The sequence below is a fragment of the Lepeophtheirus salmonis genome, chromosome 2, assembly GCF_016086655.4.
Source record: "Lepeophtheirus salmonis chromosome 2, UVic_Lsal_1.4, whole genome shotgun sequence".
NCBI classification, from domain to species: domain Eukaryota; kingdom Metazoa; phylum Arthropoda; class Copepoda; order Siphonostomatoida; family Caligidae; genus Lepeophtheirus; species Lepeophtheirus salmonis.
The window spans coordinates 10,256,036-10,272,065 of NC_052132.2; positions in this window are offsets into that span (position 1 = coordinate 10,256,036).

Genomic DNA, 16,030 nt, shown 5'->3' on the forward strand with positions numbered 1-16,030 from the left:
AAGCCCTCAGGAGTGTTCGAAAGTGAAAACAGAATACTGATACTGTAGTCAAAGCCTTTAAAGAGCAGCTGAATCTCAAAATGAAGGAGATGACCAAAGACGCCAATGTCTTAAGGTTCACCGTATCAAGGCGCATCAAAAAGCAAGTGGTGTCTCTCTACGAGCCATCTTACTTTTTATCAGCCTATTCGGGCAGATAAGGTAAAATATATCATCTTGGCAGCTTCCGCTCGCTATGTCCCTCTCGCCATGTACATTCCTGATCAGGATGTGAGTCAGGAAATTATGCAGGAGAGGAAATTCTTTACCTATGTATGAATCTTTGAATCAAATCACGAATTTTTGTATCTCAGACATAACAATGTAGATTTTGCATTCGTTTAGCATGCATCATCCAGTATTCAATATATAGTGTTCCCTGATGTATATCATATATCAATACAGTATAGAGAAAATAAGGGAGCACAATATACAAGGACCAAATGAATTATATATCGCATGTGCTTCGTTCAACTCATACTTAAAAAAAGCTGGGAGTACTTTATATAAATTTAGAAAAATAAATATGACTTTAGATGAGGTATATCAACGAGCTAATGTACTCCTTGGCTCATCAAATCATTTTTTTTTTTTTTTTGCAAACTGTTATTATTTTTGAGGAGCAAACAATTAAGAATTGAGTAACTACATGTGAGTGCTCATGAAAAAAGAAAAGTAAAACCAAGGATTTGTGGATGAGTTATCATTTATATTATTTATGTAATTGTGTATATTCATCCCGTACACGTACCGCTAGTCATGAAATAAATAAAATATGGTAAATAACTTAACATTTTCTTCATCAGAATCAGAGCAAGGTGAATTAAAATCATAAATGTATAGAAATGTTATCACGACACTAAATTTTTTTTTGGTATTTCCACATTTTTTTAACTTAAAAGTATTAAACAAAGTATTGTTTCTCGCAATATTTTCCATTCATAAATCCTTGAGAAAAAAAAGAAACAACACAATGGAATACATGCTCAAAACTCAAGAAAACAATTTTAGTTTAGTTTTAATAAATAAGAAGCTTCAAATTTAATAAGGATGAACTTAGGCTTGATTTTCTTACAATTAATTTGATGACGTAATATTACTGCAAATACTAGTTTTAATACAAACATAAGTATTCTGTGACAACTATGGGTTTGGTATACCGAACAACAAATATATGTAGTTTTTTGGCGCATGTCATATCTTCAAAATAATATTGTCCAAATTTTTCCTATGATACAAGCTCAAGCTACTGAACGCTGAGTAAGTAAGGGAGGAGAGCAGGTTAGCTATCATGACGTTTTATTAGAAACTTTTCGAAATTAAAGAAAGTGAATTTTTTGGTCGATTTCTTATTCCAGCCATTAAAAGACTTAAAATGATTTCAATTCAACTTTCTAATCAAAACAGAACAAAATATTTAAAATAAGTAGTTTACTGTTTTTATTAGCAATACATGCATTACAACTCCATCGATGAAAGAAAGGGGACTTACTATTATAAAAAGTATTTCCTAAACATGCATAAAGTTATAGGTGCGAAATCATTTTTAATGGACATTGATTAATACTCTAATTAAAACATCTGCATTATACTATTACAAAAAAAAGTCCTATAGACAATCATTTCATCTACAAAAAAAAAAGCTACTAATAAGACCTTTTTTTTTTAAATGTAAAAGTATTTTGCGGTTCTTAATTAAAAATAAAATATAATAAGCCCTCTTCTATCCTTTTTTTTAAAGCAAAATATTACAATGTCTTTTCAATTACACATTTTAATATCTTCTTTCCTTTTAAATCAGCATAGTAACAAAAAATACTTTATTAAGGCTGACTAAATCAATTTTTTTTTATATGATATATTTATGTACATTATTAATGAAGCAAAATTTATCTATATATGACTTATTTTTAACAACGAGCATGTTTAGCTGAAGCTCAGCATGCCATTTTATAAAAGAAAATTGGAGTTAAATCCCCAAGAAAAAAAGTTCATTTAATAAAAGCACAAAAAATCCTGTAACAGGTTTAATATTCGTTATTATTATGACCTGTACGTGTATTGAACTATTGTAATTACAAATTGTTTTGGAGAAATAAAGCATTATTAATTATTTTCCATACTCGAACATTTTGAGTTTTGATCAACGAGGATTAAAAAAAATTGTTTGCTTAAGCTTTTTGTTTAAAAATAAGAGAAGAAGAATGTTATTCCTGTAGATGTTAAAAAAACAACCTCTGTAGGTCACAAAAGATGACATTTTGAGTTAAATTGGTCATTTTTATGTTTCTCATTGTAAAATCAATCAGAAAGAAACCATTTCAATCCAACAGAAAAACGTTTTAAAACACAATTATGTACAAAACTGTCCCAAATCATTTTAAAGATTGTGCACCTCAATTCAGAATCCGATAATTAAGACACAATTAAGTAATTTCTGCTTTAATTATTTTTTTATATTATTTATCTTTATGTTAAAATCCTTATTTTGTTTTAGAAATATGTTATATGTTATGACGTCACTTAAGTACAAAAATCAAAATCAAAAGCTCAAAAAGTTAAGTATCTTGAAAGAAATACGATGACAACCTTGTATTTGATTAGAATGGTCAGCTTTTTAGAAACTATGGCCCTGGACACAGTTGAACGGCTTAATTTGCTAAAATCCGCTCCAGTCGTTGATCATGCCCTTTAAATGTAATTCAGATGTACTTTAAGATGGACTGGATTTAACTGAACGATACTGTATTTAGGTTTATTAAACCTTTGAATTTTTCCCGTGCAATTTTTTTTATTGTTGGTATCAGAAATAATAGTTTTAATTTTCTAAAGCTGCTATTTTTATTCTTTCATTCTAGAGGAGAGAACATATCAATATTGAGTAACTACGTGTAAGTGTGTTCATGAAAAACAAAGAGTAGCAAGATTTCTTGAGGAATTATATTTGATATTATTAGCGTCAGGTTTTTCTGTTCGTTGACGCCTAATAACTCCAATTAATGCTGTGTAGTATCACTAATATATAAATACAGCAAAGTGTGTATGTTCGGCAACACTTTATATCTGAATATTTGCTTAATATTTTATAACTGAGGTAAAGAAATAATATTGTTGCATTAATGTATGTTTTAGCTCAGGTGTCATATTTTTACATAGGATCCATACATATATGTACGTCCTATTAACAGGGAGGGGGAGATGGTACCGGCTGAAAGATTGTTTAAAATGGTAATTATAACTGATTAAACGAAGAGCAAATAAAGTTGAGTAACGTCATCAAGAACCCAACTATATAAGTTTGAAGGAATGATATGTATGATTGACCTTGACGGAACCGAGACAGAACACGAACCACACCGTTCATGTTGCAAAAATAGGACAAGAAAGGACTATTTTTAACTTAGTATAACTTGATACCATCATTCCAAATATGGCCTTATTTCTCTGTTTACCTCATTCAGAAAGGGTACATAATTTTTTGCAATTTTTGGCTGTTTATAAAAAATTTATATAAATTCCAAGGTAGAGATAAATAATGTGAATATTCTTCAAATCCTAGCTTTAAAAAAATTATAAAACCAATTTTAAAATGTCAGTATCATGCTTATAGCTCAAGTTATATTTGTTTAAAGTTGAAAATAGGTGATTTCTATTTTGAGGCCCACACCTTCAAGAAAAATATATTCAAAAAGTTGAAAAGTATCTCATTCGATAGCTGAAAGTTATGAGATTTAAGAGAGAACCAAAAAAAAACCACTCTTTATTGTTGTCAATTTGAGATAAGCCCACGACAATACTTCAAGGATAAAACTCATTTTTGTATTGATCTCATAAGAAAAGTTCATATATTTTAATACTATGGCTAATAGGAAGATAAGAAAAGTATAAGAAGGAGAGAAAAAAAAAGAAGTTGTATAACTTAAAAAGTGTGAAACAAAGTCCCTCTTGAGACTAGGATCCGGAATTTGGGATTGGTATTCATCAATAGAGAAGAGTACATATTTGGGAAGGAATCCCTGGCATCAAAATCCCCACTGAACTGACCCAGACCACAAAGATTTGATTTTGTGAGGATCTGCTAAGAGGGTTCCTTCACTCAGGATCGTGAACAAGTCATATTATGTCTATGAAGCTTTAAATACGAATGCATGAAATCAAGTCATAATGCATAGATCTCTAGAGGAGGGATGATTATAGTCCAGAATAAAAAGCTAACTACTATTTGTAATCTTCATTCTATGATTTCCTTAAAAGATTTTATTTATCTTAATTTATAACCAGAGTCCCATATATTGATTAATCTATTTTTAACAAATGACAAAAGTGGTAATGCAGGAATGTTTCATACCATTAAGTTAGTAAGATTTTTTTTTTTTTTTGGATATGCTGTAGATTTCTATAAATTGTAATTGATATGTAATTGTTTCAATGACAATATATATATTAATTATTATTAATTAATTTTTTTATTCAGCTTTATTTCTCAACCTCTGTAAATAAGTTCCAAAGTCTTTAGAGAGTTTTATTTTTCAGAAACTTGCATAATAAAACAAGTCATTTTTTTCAATTTTAAAGCACATTCATACAATATAGTTCCACCTATGTAGATTGTTTTAATATATTTTATAATTTATTTTATGAACAGTGTGATTGTTGAACCTTATATATTGCATAAATTTCGTTTATCGTAATAAGCAATTGGATTTTCGTGGTTGTGCAATTTTCGTATCAACACGGTTCTACGAGTTAGTTTTCTCTGATATAATGGGTTGTAAAAAGAATAACTGTACTAAACTCACTTATGATCACTTAGATAAGATAATTTGGATTGCTATAACCGATCCGAATGCAAACTTTAAAAAGATAAGTTAGAAGTCACGAGCAAATTACAGTAATTAGATATGTAATATTATTCAAACTTATCAGGTTCACATGATTTACTTTTCAATTAAATTAAATCAAATTAGTATGACCTGCAATATTATATCTTAATCTCATTTATCCTTATAACCAAAGACTTTTGAGAATCCTGACATGAACTTTACAGTCTTTCAAAAATTTAGCCCTTTATTGCCAAGTTTTATTATATATTATTAAGTTTATGAAAAATATGTAATTACATCGTTATACATTCGTATTTCCATGTTGAAGATTCAAATAAACTATTACCATGGAAGGAATTATATATTTTTAACAAGTATCCAATATTTTGAGTCCAATCGCTCAAACCTAAATAATAAAGGATTTTTAGAACATATTTCCTTGATTATATTCAAATATCAGTGTTTATTGTTGGCATCAAGCAGTATTTTATCTAAGTGTTAAGTCTTTTTTTATTCATAAAGCCACTTATTAAAGTTTAATCAAGATTTATTTAAAATTTATCCGTTTTATGTAGTAAAAAAAAAATATCAATTTTGACATCCCAAAATAGTGTCTCATTTAATGATGATTCACTTTATGATGTCAGTGAAAAGGCTATATCGATATACTTCTGTATATTTTTTTGATAGAAATACATTAACGACGATAAATCAAGTTATAAGTATCATAAATAACTTTTACAAATTATATTAGAATTTTTTAACATAAGGCTTCGATATATATTCACATAATGTAAACCTATCTTCAACACCTAACGCTTAAAAAATCTTTTAACTTTAAAATAGCTTAAAATAACAAAAAAAGGGCTTATTTCTAAAAAAACCCATGAGGTTAACAGAGAAAAAATGAGGCAATATATGCAATCAAAGGATCAACCACTACTAAGTTGAGCAAATGCTGTTTTTGTGCTTAAAAAAATTGTGATTTTGTTTGACAGTACTATTAGTATTATACTAAAAACGAAAGTTTGAGTCTCTGTTGCTCCTAAAAGAGGAAATATACATTATCGTTACAGACTTTAAGACAATTCCAAAGTTACAAGGGAATAATTGTAATACTAGAACATGATATTTAAGAATATATATTACAGTTAAAACTAGTTTCCAATTTATTATTTAATTTTGAAATATAAAAAGAAATAACTTAAAATTTACAATTAAAATTATTTACTAAGGGGGATCTGATATTTCACTGTACACTGGGATCTCGCTCTATAATAATTTCCCAGCAAATAGTTAGTCTTTGTATTATTTACATACAGTTAAACCAATAAAATATTTGATCTATGGCAAATTTTGTAAGTTAGCCTACTGACCAAAAAAGTGAATGACCTATAATTTTGATGGTATGTTTATTTTTAACAATAAGATGCATTTTATGAACCCAAAAATTTGATGTGAAGTGGTACTTACTTTCAGTAGATAAAAGCTCCCAAAAGATTATTCTTTCATACACCACAGCTGACAGTGGCGATGATGTCCTTGGAATTAAACTCAGCATTTTTATTCCTCCAAACACGGCAAGTTGATTTGATTTCATCGAGCTTGATTCAGCTCTCACATTGCCACATTCTCTTTTTCCCAAACCTTCTTTGAATCAATCAGATCTTTGTTTACATACTTAAGACGGATCTTTATGTATTTATAATTTTCATAAGAAGTGATCATCTGGATTTTTTTAAATTATCGATATAGAAAAAAATAATTCATTATATTACTAAAAAATGGCTATATTATTGTGGATCTTGCGTTGTATAACGTATATTTACGCTAGATGGCGTTAGAAGTATAATATTTCGTACTAGAAAAACTTTTTTTGTAATTGCTTGACTCAGTATTGTTTGAAGGCGTCAAAGATGGACACCAGTCATTTCAGGCGGTGGAAAATATGAATAATATTTATAGTTTTCACACTATAACAGCCAATCAACCAAAATTTTGGTTCCAAAGATTATCATCCCTTTTGAATACCAATTGCCGAAAATATGAATAAAATTAAGGCAATTGTCGATCCGACCGTCATGTAAGCATTGTTTTCATTGCCATGGAGATAAACAGTAATGGGAAAATAATCTATGCATTAAAAATAATGAAATTAAATACGTATTTTCTCCACTGGATAACTAACCCTTGATATTGTCTAATATTAGAGTTGGATCGATCTAAAAAGACTAACTAGTCGGTCCTTCGGAACGGCAAAAAAGGTAGAACCGTTACAAAAAAAAAAAATATATATTGAAGAGGCGAAATTTGAGAATCAGTACTATGACTTTTACAATAATCTATAATATACAGACCAGTACAACATAATTGACATAAAAGAGCTCTATTTTACTCTCATCTGACCACATAACCTTCTCCTACGCCTCCTCTGAATCATTCAGATGTCCATTGCCAAACTTCAGACAGGCCTATATACGTTTATAACTTTCCTTTGTTATGATTCTCTGGATTTTGTACCTCCGCAACGAAGTTCAAAGTATATTAATTTTTTATCACTGTTTGTTAGTTAGTTTGTTAGTCACCAGGATTACGACAGAAGTTACATATCCCTTAAATGTATTTTGTTGCAAATATGCAACCTACAGAAAAACACCTTTTTATATGATATTTAAGTTAAACGAGTCATATTGTAATTTTTAATATCTGAAACAACTGTGTTAGTAAGTGTGAACATACCTTTTTGTGATTTTACATCAACAATTACACTGAGTTGGTAATTGGAAAAAATAAAATCAGTTCTTTTTTGTTTTGTAACTTCCATGAAACTTTTTTCACCTAATAAAATTATTTTCAAGCCAAAAAAATAGAAATAAAGCATTTAGGGGTTCCATAACTCAATTTTGATTGTGGGTGGAGGTTTTGACATAAAAACACTCTACTGAAACCTATTTCCGTCGAATATTCTGTTTTTCACTATTAAAATATACCTGAAAAGTACAAACTGTCTTTTTCTTTTTTTTAGTAGGCAAACGTACGAAATCTGCAAGGGATCAAATACTGGTTTCCTTAACTGTACATCCGTTATGGCTACAAACAAATATTTATGAGTTATATGAAATAAATCCAAATGTAGCTTCCCAAAGAAATTGACTTTATTTTCCTTTTCGGATTAAGAGAATTATTAGCTTTTAAGGACATATATGTTCTCATCAATTACTTAACTAATATATTTTGATGACACATTTTGGACATAAATAAATGCAAACAGGCACATAAAAAATAGGATTGGATTTATGGACACTGTGTATAAACATACACACATTGACAGTTTTCAAATATTAATTAATCATTTTTTGCATTATTTGAAGGCTTTTTTTGTATATACAGGGTGCGGCCGTTGTTTCACTTACGAACTTTGAAGGCACCGTTGCGCATGTGCACGTAGTACGTTGCTTGTTGTTTTGGCAGTTAGCCAGAAGTGTTTGGGGTAAGTTTAAAAAATTGATATTGATAAACGAAGTATTTATTCCACAATCTCAAAAAGAAAGAGTGTCGTTGTTGCAATCCATGCTGCGGTAAAATGTTGAGATTGCAAAGTTCTTAAGTCTAGACAAGCCCTTTAACTCGAGAGTCAGGAAGGAGCGGGAAGAGTTTGGGGTGATTATAAATCACAAAGAGTGTGGACCACAGCATGAGATCAGGCTGCCAGAAAGGTTTGCAAATTTGCACTATAATTATTGATGATGAACCTCTTAAATCTATAAGAGCCATTGTACAGTCCTAGATTGAGGAAGTTACAGTTGGGAGGCCAACAAGATTCTGCTCCATGCAATACTGCAAAGAACCCGTTCACATTTTTTTTACTTTGTTGGACCCAGGGTTAGGCCACCAGGGTCACCAGACCTTAATTCTATAAACTTATTTTGTGTGATTGCAATTGAGTGCGACAGATTCTCCTGTAACATAAAATCCGAACTTAATGTCCATGATCCAGGATAAATTTCAGAATCTCAACCGTCATCAATACTTGGTCTCGTTTCTGAAGTCATGTCAAGGCTGTTATTAACGCCAAAGGCCATTATATTAAATACTAATAATTATTTTTTGATTCCGCTTTCTTTTGACATTTGATATTATTAAAATTGACAAATAGTTTATGACAAAATCTTTTTTTAATTCGATATATAGACTATATGATATCAAATTATTTTTAAGCATTTCATCCGTTACTTTATAAATGTAAAAAAAATAGTAAAAAGTAAAGTCAAAACTTGTTTTACTGTACCTGTTTCTCTGGAATTTCTGCAATTATGGATAATAATCCTTAAAATTCTTTAGCACCTCATATGTATTTTTTATTTTGTTTAGTTAAAATAATTCATTTATATTCAACAATACAAACAGTGTAAATAATGAATACAAATAAAGATGAAAGTATATCATATAAATAAAAAGCCACAGGACCATTATTTAAAAAAAAAACATAAAGGAACATTTTTGTTCATATTCTTCATGTCCTGAAGTAAAATAACCTAATATAATATTTAAAAAAAGTGTAAACAGCTAAAGTTAATAAAACGACGATATATTGTTATCATTTACTTGATGAGATTAAAATATTGTACGACCTCGAAGGAGCAATTTCATGATATTTCCGGCCCATGTCCACGACAAAGATGATGATAAAGGGATTTTGATAGAAAGTGCTGAATATCGAGCAGTTGCGCTTATCATTATAGCTCTTAATTCTTCCACATGTAATGGAGAGTCAATTGTTAATTTTTCACCATTCAATGATTTAATATTTAATAAGCAAACTCTATGTCTTTGTGACCCGGGAATTATTTTTATTTCTCTTATAAGCTCCAAATAATATATTTGCCTTTACCAAGTTAGAAGAAATATCTTTTGTCACACAAACGTTGAATTGGATAAAATATTTGACTACTCTCAAAACTCGTCATTCAGCAAAAGCGTGTATGGTAGAGTTGAACATAAAACGGCAGGCTTTGCACGGATAATAAAATTTGATATTGTCAGTGGAAATTTGAAATTGTGCCGTAAATTTGGTACCGTCTGAAATTCTAGAAATTGATTGGTAAATTCTTCGTTCACATGAGCGAGGAAGATCGAGTAGTACCGTATATATATCTGACACATACTTCACTTCCACCGATGAGTTTTGGCAAAAGCTCATTTTTAAAAAAACATGGTTTCGAAGGAGTAAAATATTTATGAGACCTCTCAAGTGGAAGAAGGAATCTAAAAAGATCCAAAAGATAGATTCCTGGCTTAATTCATGATAACTTAAATTTTTATGATGGAGAGCAGTCTTCTGTAATTAATACAGATTCCCAAACTTATTAACAAAAGACATTTTAGTTCTATTTCTGTGAATTATATCAATTGTTGAATCTGAATGATAAGTAGACCTTTCCATAAAATTATCTGGATAGACGCTAGAAGTGGCGAAAAAACTTCCAAATCCCGATTAGCTGAGGGTGTTACCATTTGGATCAATTCATAATATTTTGAGGACGTGAAATTCACCCTCCAGTTCTCAACGTGTATACCCCTAATTCCTGCACAACCTTTTTGTATAATTTTGGAATTCTACTAGATGAAAGGCAGAGCCCACCGCCTAATTTATAGTATGGACGCTTTAAAGCAGGAATATAATTTTTTTGGAAGTGACCCTTAAACCATGTACCTTCTTGCATCATTGCAGATTCTTCTAGAAAAGGAATGGAGGTAACTCTGTATAATACAAGAGGAACAATTTTCAAATTATATAAATCGAGTACGTTTTTGTAGAGATAAATGACGCCATTTTTGGATCTGTATTTAATTATTTTTTCCCTGCAAACAAACATAATTATAAGCAGTACAAAACTTTTATTTCCATTGTAAGTATGAATATTTTATTTTCGCAAAGGCTTTAGTCAACTTAGTAAAATACATAACGTAATATTATATGACATCCTGCTATATATTTAAGACTATTGAAGTTTCATAAGAGCATTATGATATCATAAAATATACTTTAATCTCCATACAGTCTTAATTTTACGTTGATATATATTATATGAATAAAGATTATTTATACCTAGTGATGAAAATCGTGTGTATTTTGAACGTGTTAAAAAAAATAAAAATCAACATAGTAACCCTCACAATTTCAAGAATTTTTTAAAGGAGAGTAGCTTAGCAGTCATTTTGTTTCATTAAATCAGCTACAATGACCTCGGACGAGGGAGGAGGTCGAGAAAGAAAGAAAAAAGAACTTTGGCAAGAATATCTCAAATGTTGATCATTAATCCTACTCTGAGTCCACCAAGGAGTTACACATTTACATAATTCCACAACACAACCTCAACAGGGGGGTCAAAAAATTAATTTTTTTCGAATAAAAAATTCAAATATAAAAATTTTTGAAAAAAAAAAATTCCAATATTAAATTTTTCAAAGAAAAATTTCAAAACCCCATAGTTGCTCACAGAGAGTTAAATTCTTTGGGCGAAAAATTTAAAAAATCTAATTAAATTTTTTGAAAAAAAAATAATATATTTAACTTTCTAGTAATTTCGAAACATTTCTTAATTCACGGGGCTACAGCACCTCCAGCCCACCACTTGCAGACGCTCCTGCTCAATGTGCTCTACGTCCTTTATAAGCACACATGAATGTTCAATCAGGTTTTGAATATAGTAGAAAAGGAAGTTTATTCCTCAGGAATTAAATAATAATGACAACAGCGAAAGAAAAAAATACCTTCTTCAGATTACCAATTCCAAAATAAAGGCCAGCTAAAAAATAAAAATAATTTACATCACAATGGGTATCTCTCTAAATAAATATAAAGTATGGAGATCAGCATCTCAAAAAACAAACAAAAGGGTAATACGAAAGTCAGTTTCCCAATCTTTTGGTAGTATGTACCTACACAACATTTTCTCAGAAAAACCTTCAAACCTCAATAATTATTTTCTAATGAAAATAAAGAGATTCTGTAAATTTGAATGTCTCTTGTATGGAATAAAAATACTTTAAGTCAGATTTGTTAGAACCATAATCAGTTGCGCCATTTTCAGCATTAGTAGTTATTGCCTATTGGCCTATTAATGGTGAGTCATCCATAGTCTTGCCAGTCAAGTTGTCCCAATAAAATAATACTTGCCTAATAATTGATTACGGGACTGTCAAAACAAAAAAAAAATGTATTTTAATTGTGTTCAGTCATTTACATGTCCTCAATCAAAATATGAACAGGGATGGGACCTTTGTAGAGTGCTTGTAGAACACAACTGGAATGTTTACATATAATAATTTTATCCGTAGAGTTGACATGTTTTTAATAAAAAAACTACGTTTAAAAATTACAAAAAAAATAACGGTTCTTGCCTGAACTCTTTCTTCTTTTTTGTTCATTATTAATTATTTTGGCCTTTGTTAGGAATTTTTTTGCTAATTCTTTCAAAAAATTTAGAAACAAACAAATTAGACGAAAGATTAGAAATGAAAAAAATAAATATTTTAAAACCCCATTATATTTTTTCCTTCCTTGTAAAAAAATGTAACAATACACAAACCCCAGTAAAAAGCAATTTCGTAATTTTTTACTTTATTTCAATGCTTTTTAAGAATAGTTACAATCAACCAATTGAAGCCAAGTATGCCCAGCTCTGTTTAGATTCTTGTTGGCAATAAGTTATCTATTGTCAAGAAACTGGGAAACCCAATTGTTACTGCCCCTTATTGAGGCCCAATTTGTATCCCAAAGTGCGTTACTATAAACCGGAACAGGTATTAGTCACTTGATGTCATTTCCGGACTATAGAGTGAATGCATAAGAATTTCCCATGCGAGCTCCTGGCAAGTTATCAAAGATCTGTTCGGCCGAGAGTTGTGTGTATGAAACACAATGCTTCTCCTATTCACCAATACTGGCCTCTTTTGCTTGATTCCGCTTCAAACAGTCAAGTTATTTACAGTAGAGGAAAAAATCTAAAGTTTGACCATAAGGAAGCAGCTCATAGATGATTATTTTCTGCCAATCCCACCAAACCCACAGCAACACCTTTCTTGCGGGTAATCCTGTCTTGGATGCTTTGTTGGTTTCGACAACAATTTGCGTTGCTTGACATTGACGTAAGTGATTCATTTTTCATTGCCAATCACAATCCGCTTCCAAAATGACGTTTTCCACTCTCAAGTTGTGAAAATGTAAAGCTTCTGGAATTTCTTCCAGATATATTGTCAAAAAATCATTTGTTGTATATACTAACACATTTACAACACTTTATAGTATGATTTGATGTGAAAAATAATCAACAAGATCAACTTATTTTTAAAAAAAAACCTTGTAAAAATAGAAATGCGTAATTACTTTTTTGCATCCTAATAAATAGTACAAAAAAAGAAAACTAGGCATTGTTTCCAACTGCAAATGATTAGACCTAGCGTTGAGACTTGGTCCAAGACTGATCAATCTTCTTATAACATCAAAATGTTGGGAAATATTATTTTTTCTCGAATGTTTTTAAGCACCCCCTATTAAAGGAGTGAATTAGTTATGTCTTTGTGTCAATGGTAATAATAATATTTTTTGTGTATGGGTGTATCAAAGACAGATGTGAGACATATTTTTAATAGAAACTCCGTCAGAAAGCTAACAAGGTAAATTCATGTGTTTGGGGCTCACAACTTGATACGTCCCACAGTTGTACAATCAAAATAATATTTTGTGCGTCCTCATTCGAAAGCTACAATTTCCATGAATGTGATTCGGCTCAAGAAGTTTTCGCTTTTCTTTCATATTAAAGTTTCAAGCCAATAAGAGAGTTTGAAATTTTTGGAGTTTCAAATAAAACTATTTCATTATAATAGCCAATTTAAAATTTAACAACACTCATATCTGAAAATATACTTGGCAGTCTTAAAACTAATAAATGTATATAATATATATTTCATTTGTAAATGAGTTTGAGTATTGATAGATTCTGAAGTCCTTTTTATTTCTAAATAAAGATAAATTTTTGAAATAATATTATTTACATGAATTATTAATTTTGATACAAGACACATGGGATTCTAGACACATTGAATAACCATCAATGCAGCTAGCTTGTTTTTTCTTTATTTCTTTATAGAAGAATGGAGTAAAAAATGAAGTGGACTCTTTTTCCTTTATCTTCAACCCATCACTCCTTTAATATAAATTCCCCTTATGTGGGAATCAAAACCATGTGGGATTATTCCAGGTCATTAGAATTTTATGGTTTTGGTCAATCAATTTATCAATACAATTAACTCGGCCAAAATAAAAAACAATAAGTGTGATTAATGTTGAATACTAGCCCAAAGTTGTTTTACAAAACAAGGAACTTCCAGCCAAATATATGTTTATAGCAGAAAAAATCATTCTACCGAGCTTATATTCATAAATACATTCAATATCTTAATTACTTAAGTAATTATGCCCATCGTGAGAATAAAATGACAAAAGTAAGGATAAAAAGTCGCAGGCTGTATATTATTAAAGAAAATTTTTTCTTTGTTTCTTGGTAGTCTATGCCTTATAACTCCGAGCTACACCCGGTACTCTCCCTAGTAACTTAATAATGTAAAAAGAAAGTTAATCAAAAATAAGCTTTTAAGTCTTTATTTATAAAAATGTTGTACAATTATTTTGAGGGATTTAAAGGAAAGTATATCTATATACCTTTGTACATAGATTATTGTGAAGTAATATTTCTACTCTTTCATTTTTTGTTGACTAAAAATATGACTTTGATCCATTGCATATATCCTATGGCTTAGTCTATGCAAAAAAAAAAAAAATAATATTTAATGTTCTAAAAAGTAAATTGATTTTCTTTTAAGTCTAACTAGATATCTGTTAAAAGATCTAAAAATATTAAAATATTTACTGAAGAAAGCCTAAGGGCTATTACAGTTTTTAGCCCATCTTAATCTTTTTTTTTACTTCCCTGGACGAAATAATGACATTTTTTTAACTCTCTTATATGTATTTGGGTTAATTTCTACTAAGATATCCAGTCATTTGAGCAAGTGTTGTCTTAGCCACATACTAAGAAATACTTGTTTGATCATTAATGATTGTTATGTTTACTTGCAAAGTATCCAAGAGGTAACTGTAAGCCCTTGTTGGACTTAAAGAAGAATTTTGGATTGACACTTGGAGAAATTCATATCAATTATTTTGTTTATTTTCTTTTCTCTCTCCTCCCTTGCCACAGCTAATAATAACTGATCCCCTCCAAAACATTAGGTTTTACCAGGGTTACCCTGTTGACTATCGTTTTTTTAATCAAACTATATTCATATTTAATCCTATATATTTTTCTGTTAAATTAATATGGAAACAAAAGTATTTACTTGATTTAAGTAGACAAACATTATCTATCCTTCATAAAAAACCAGGACTGTGAAATTCATAAATCAGAGTTTTTATAAAATTATTTATTTACAATATTAAGCCCATCACATGCCTCTTTTATAAGTAAAAGTATACATTCAACTATTTGAATCCAATAAGTGTGTGGGCTTTTTTTGTCGTAAAATGGTTGACAAATGGCCGTATGAACTTTCTCAGTTCTGTTATTTCATTTGTAGCAGAAAATTTTAAGTTCAAGTTTATAATATTTACATTAATGTACCATCATTTTATGAATAATGTATGAAGCTCCTATGTAAAAAAGTCATAAAATACCTAAGATTTTCAGGGATTCTATGAAACACCTACATAGTAATTACACAGTTTGACTCTAAGATATTTCATTTAAAAGCACATTGTTATTATTAATATTTGAAATTAGACCAACTGATAACAACTAAGACTTTTTCATTTCGTCATATTCTTTTTATGTCCCAATTTTTTCTTTTTCACGTTATTAGTTATTTCAGTTCTTTCTTAATAACTTACAAGAAAGAAATAATGATAAACGAATCTTCGTCTTAAAGCTATACAAATAAATCATATCTGAAAATATCAATTTATTTTCCATCCAAAAATGAAGGAAAAAATGATGACCTCCTTTTCACACAAGTTTTTATTCTTGATTTCTTTTATATGTAGCAAAAGCTAACAAAATTAATTTATGTATATATGTATACGGACATATCAAAAAAGTTTGTATATGGAA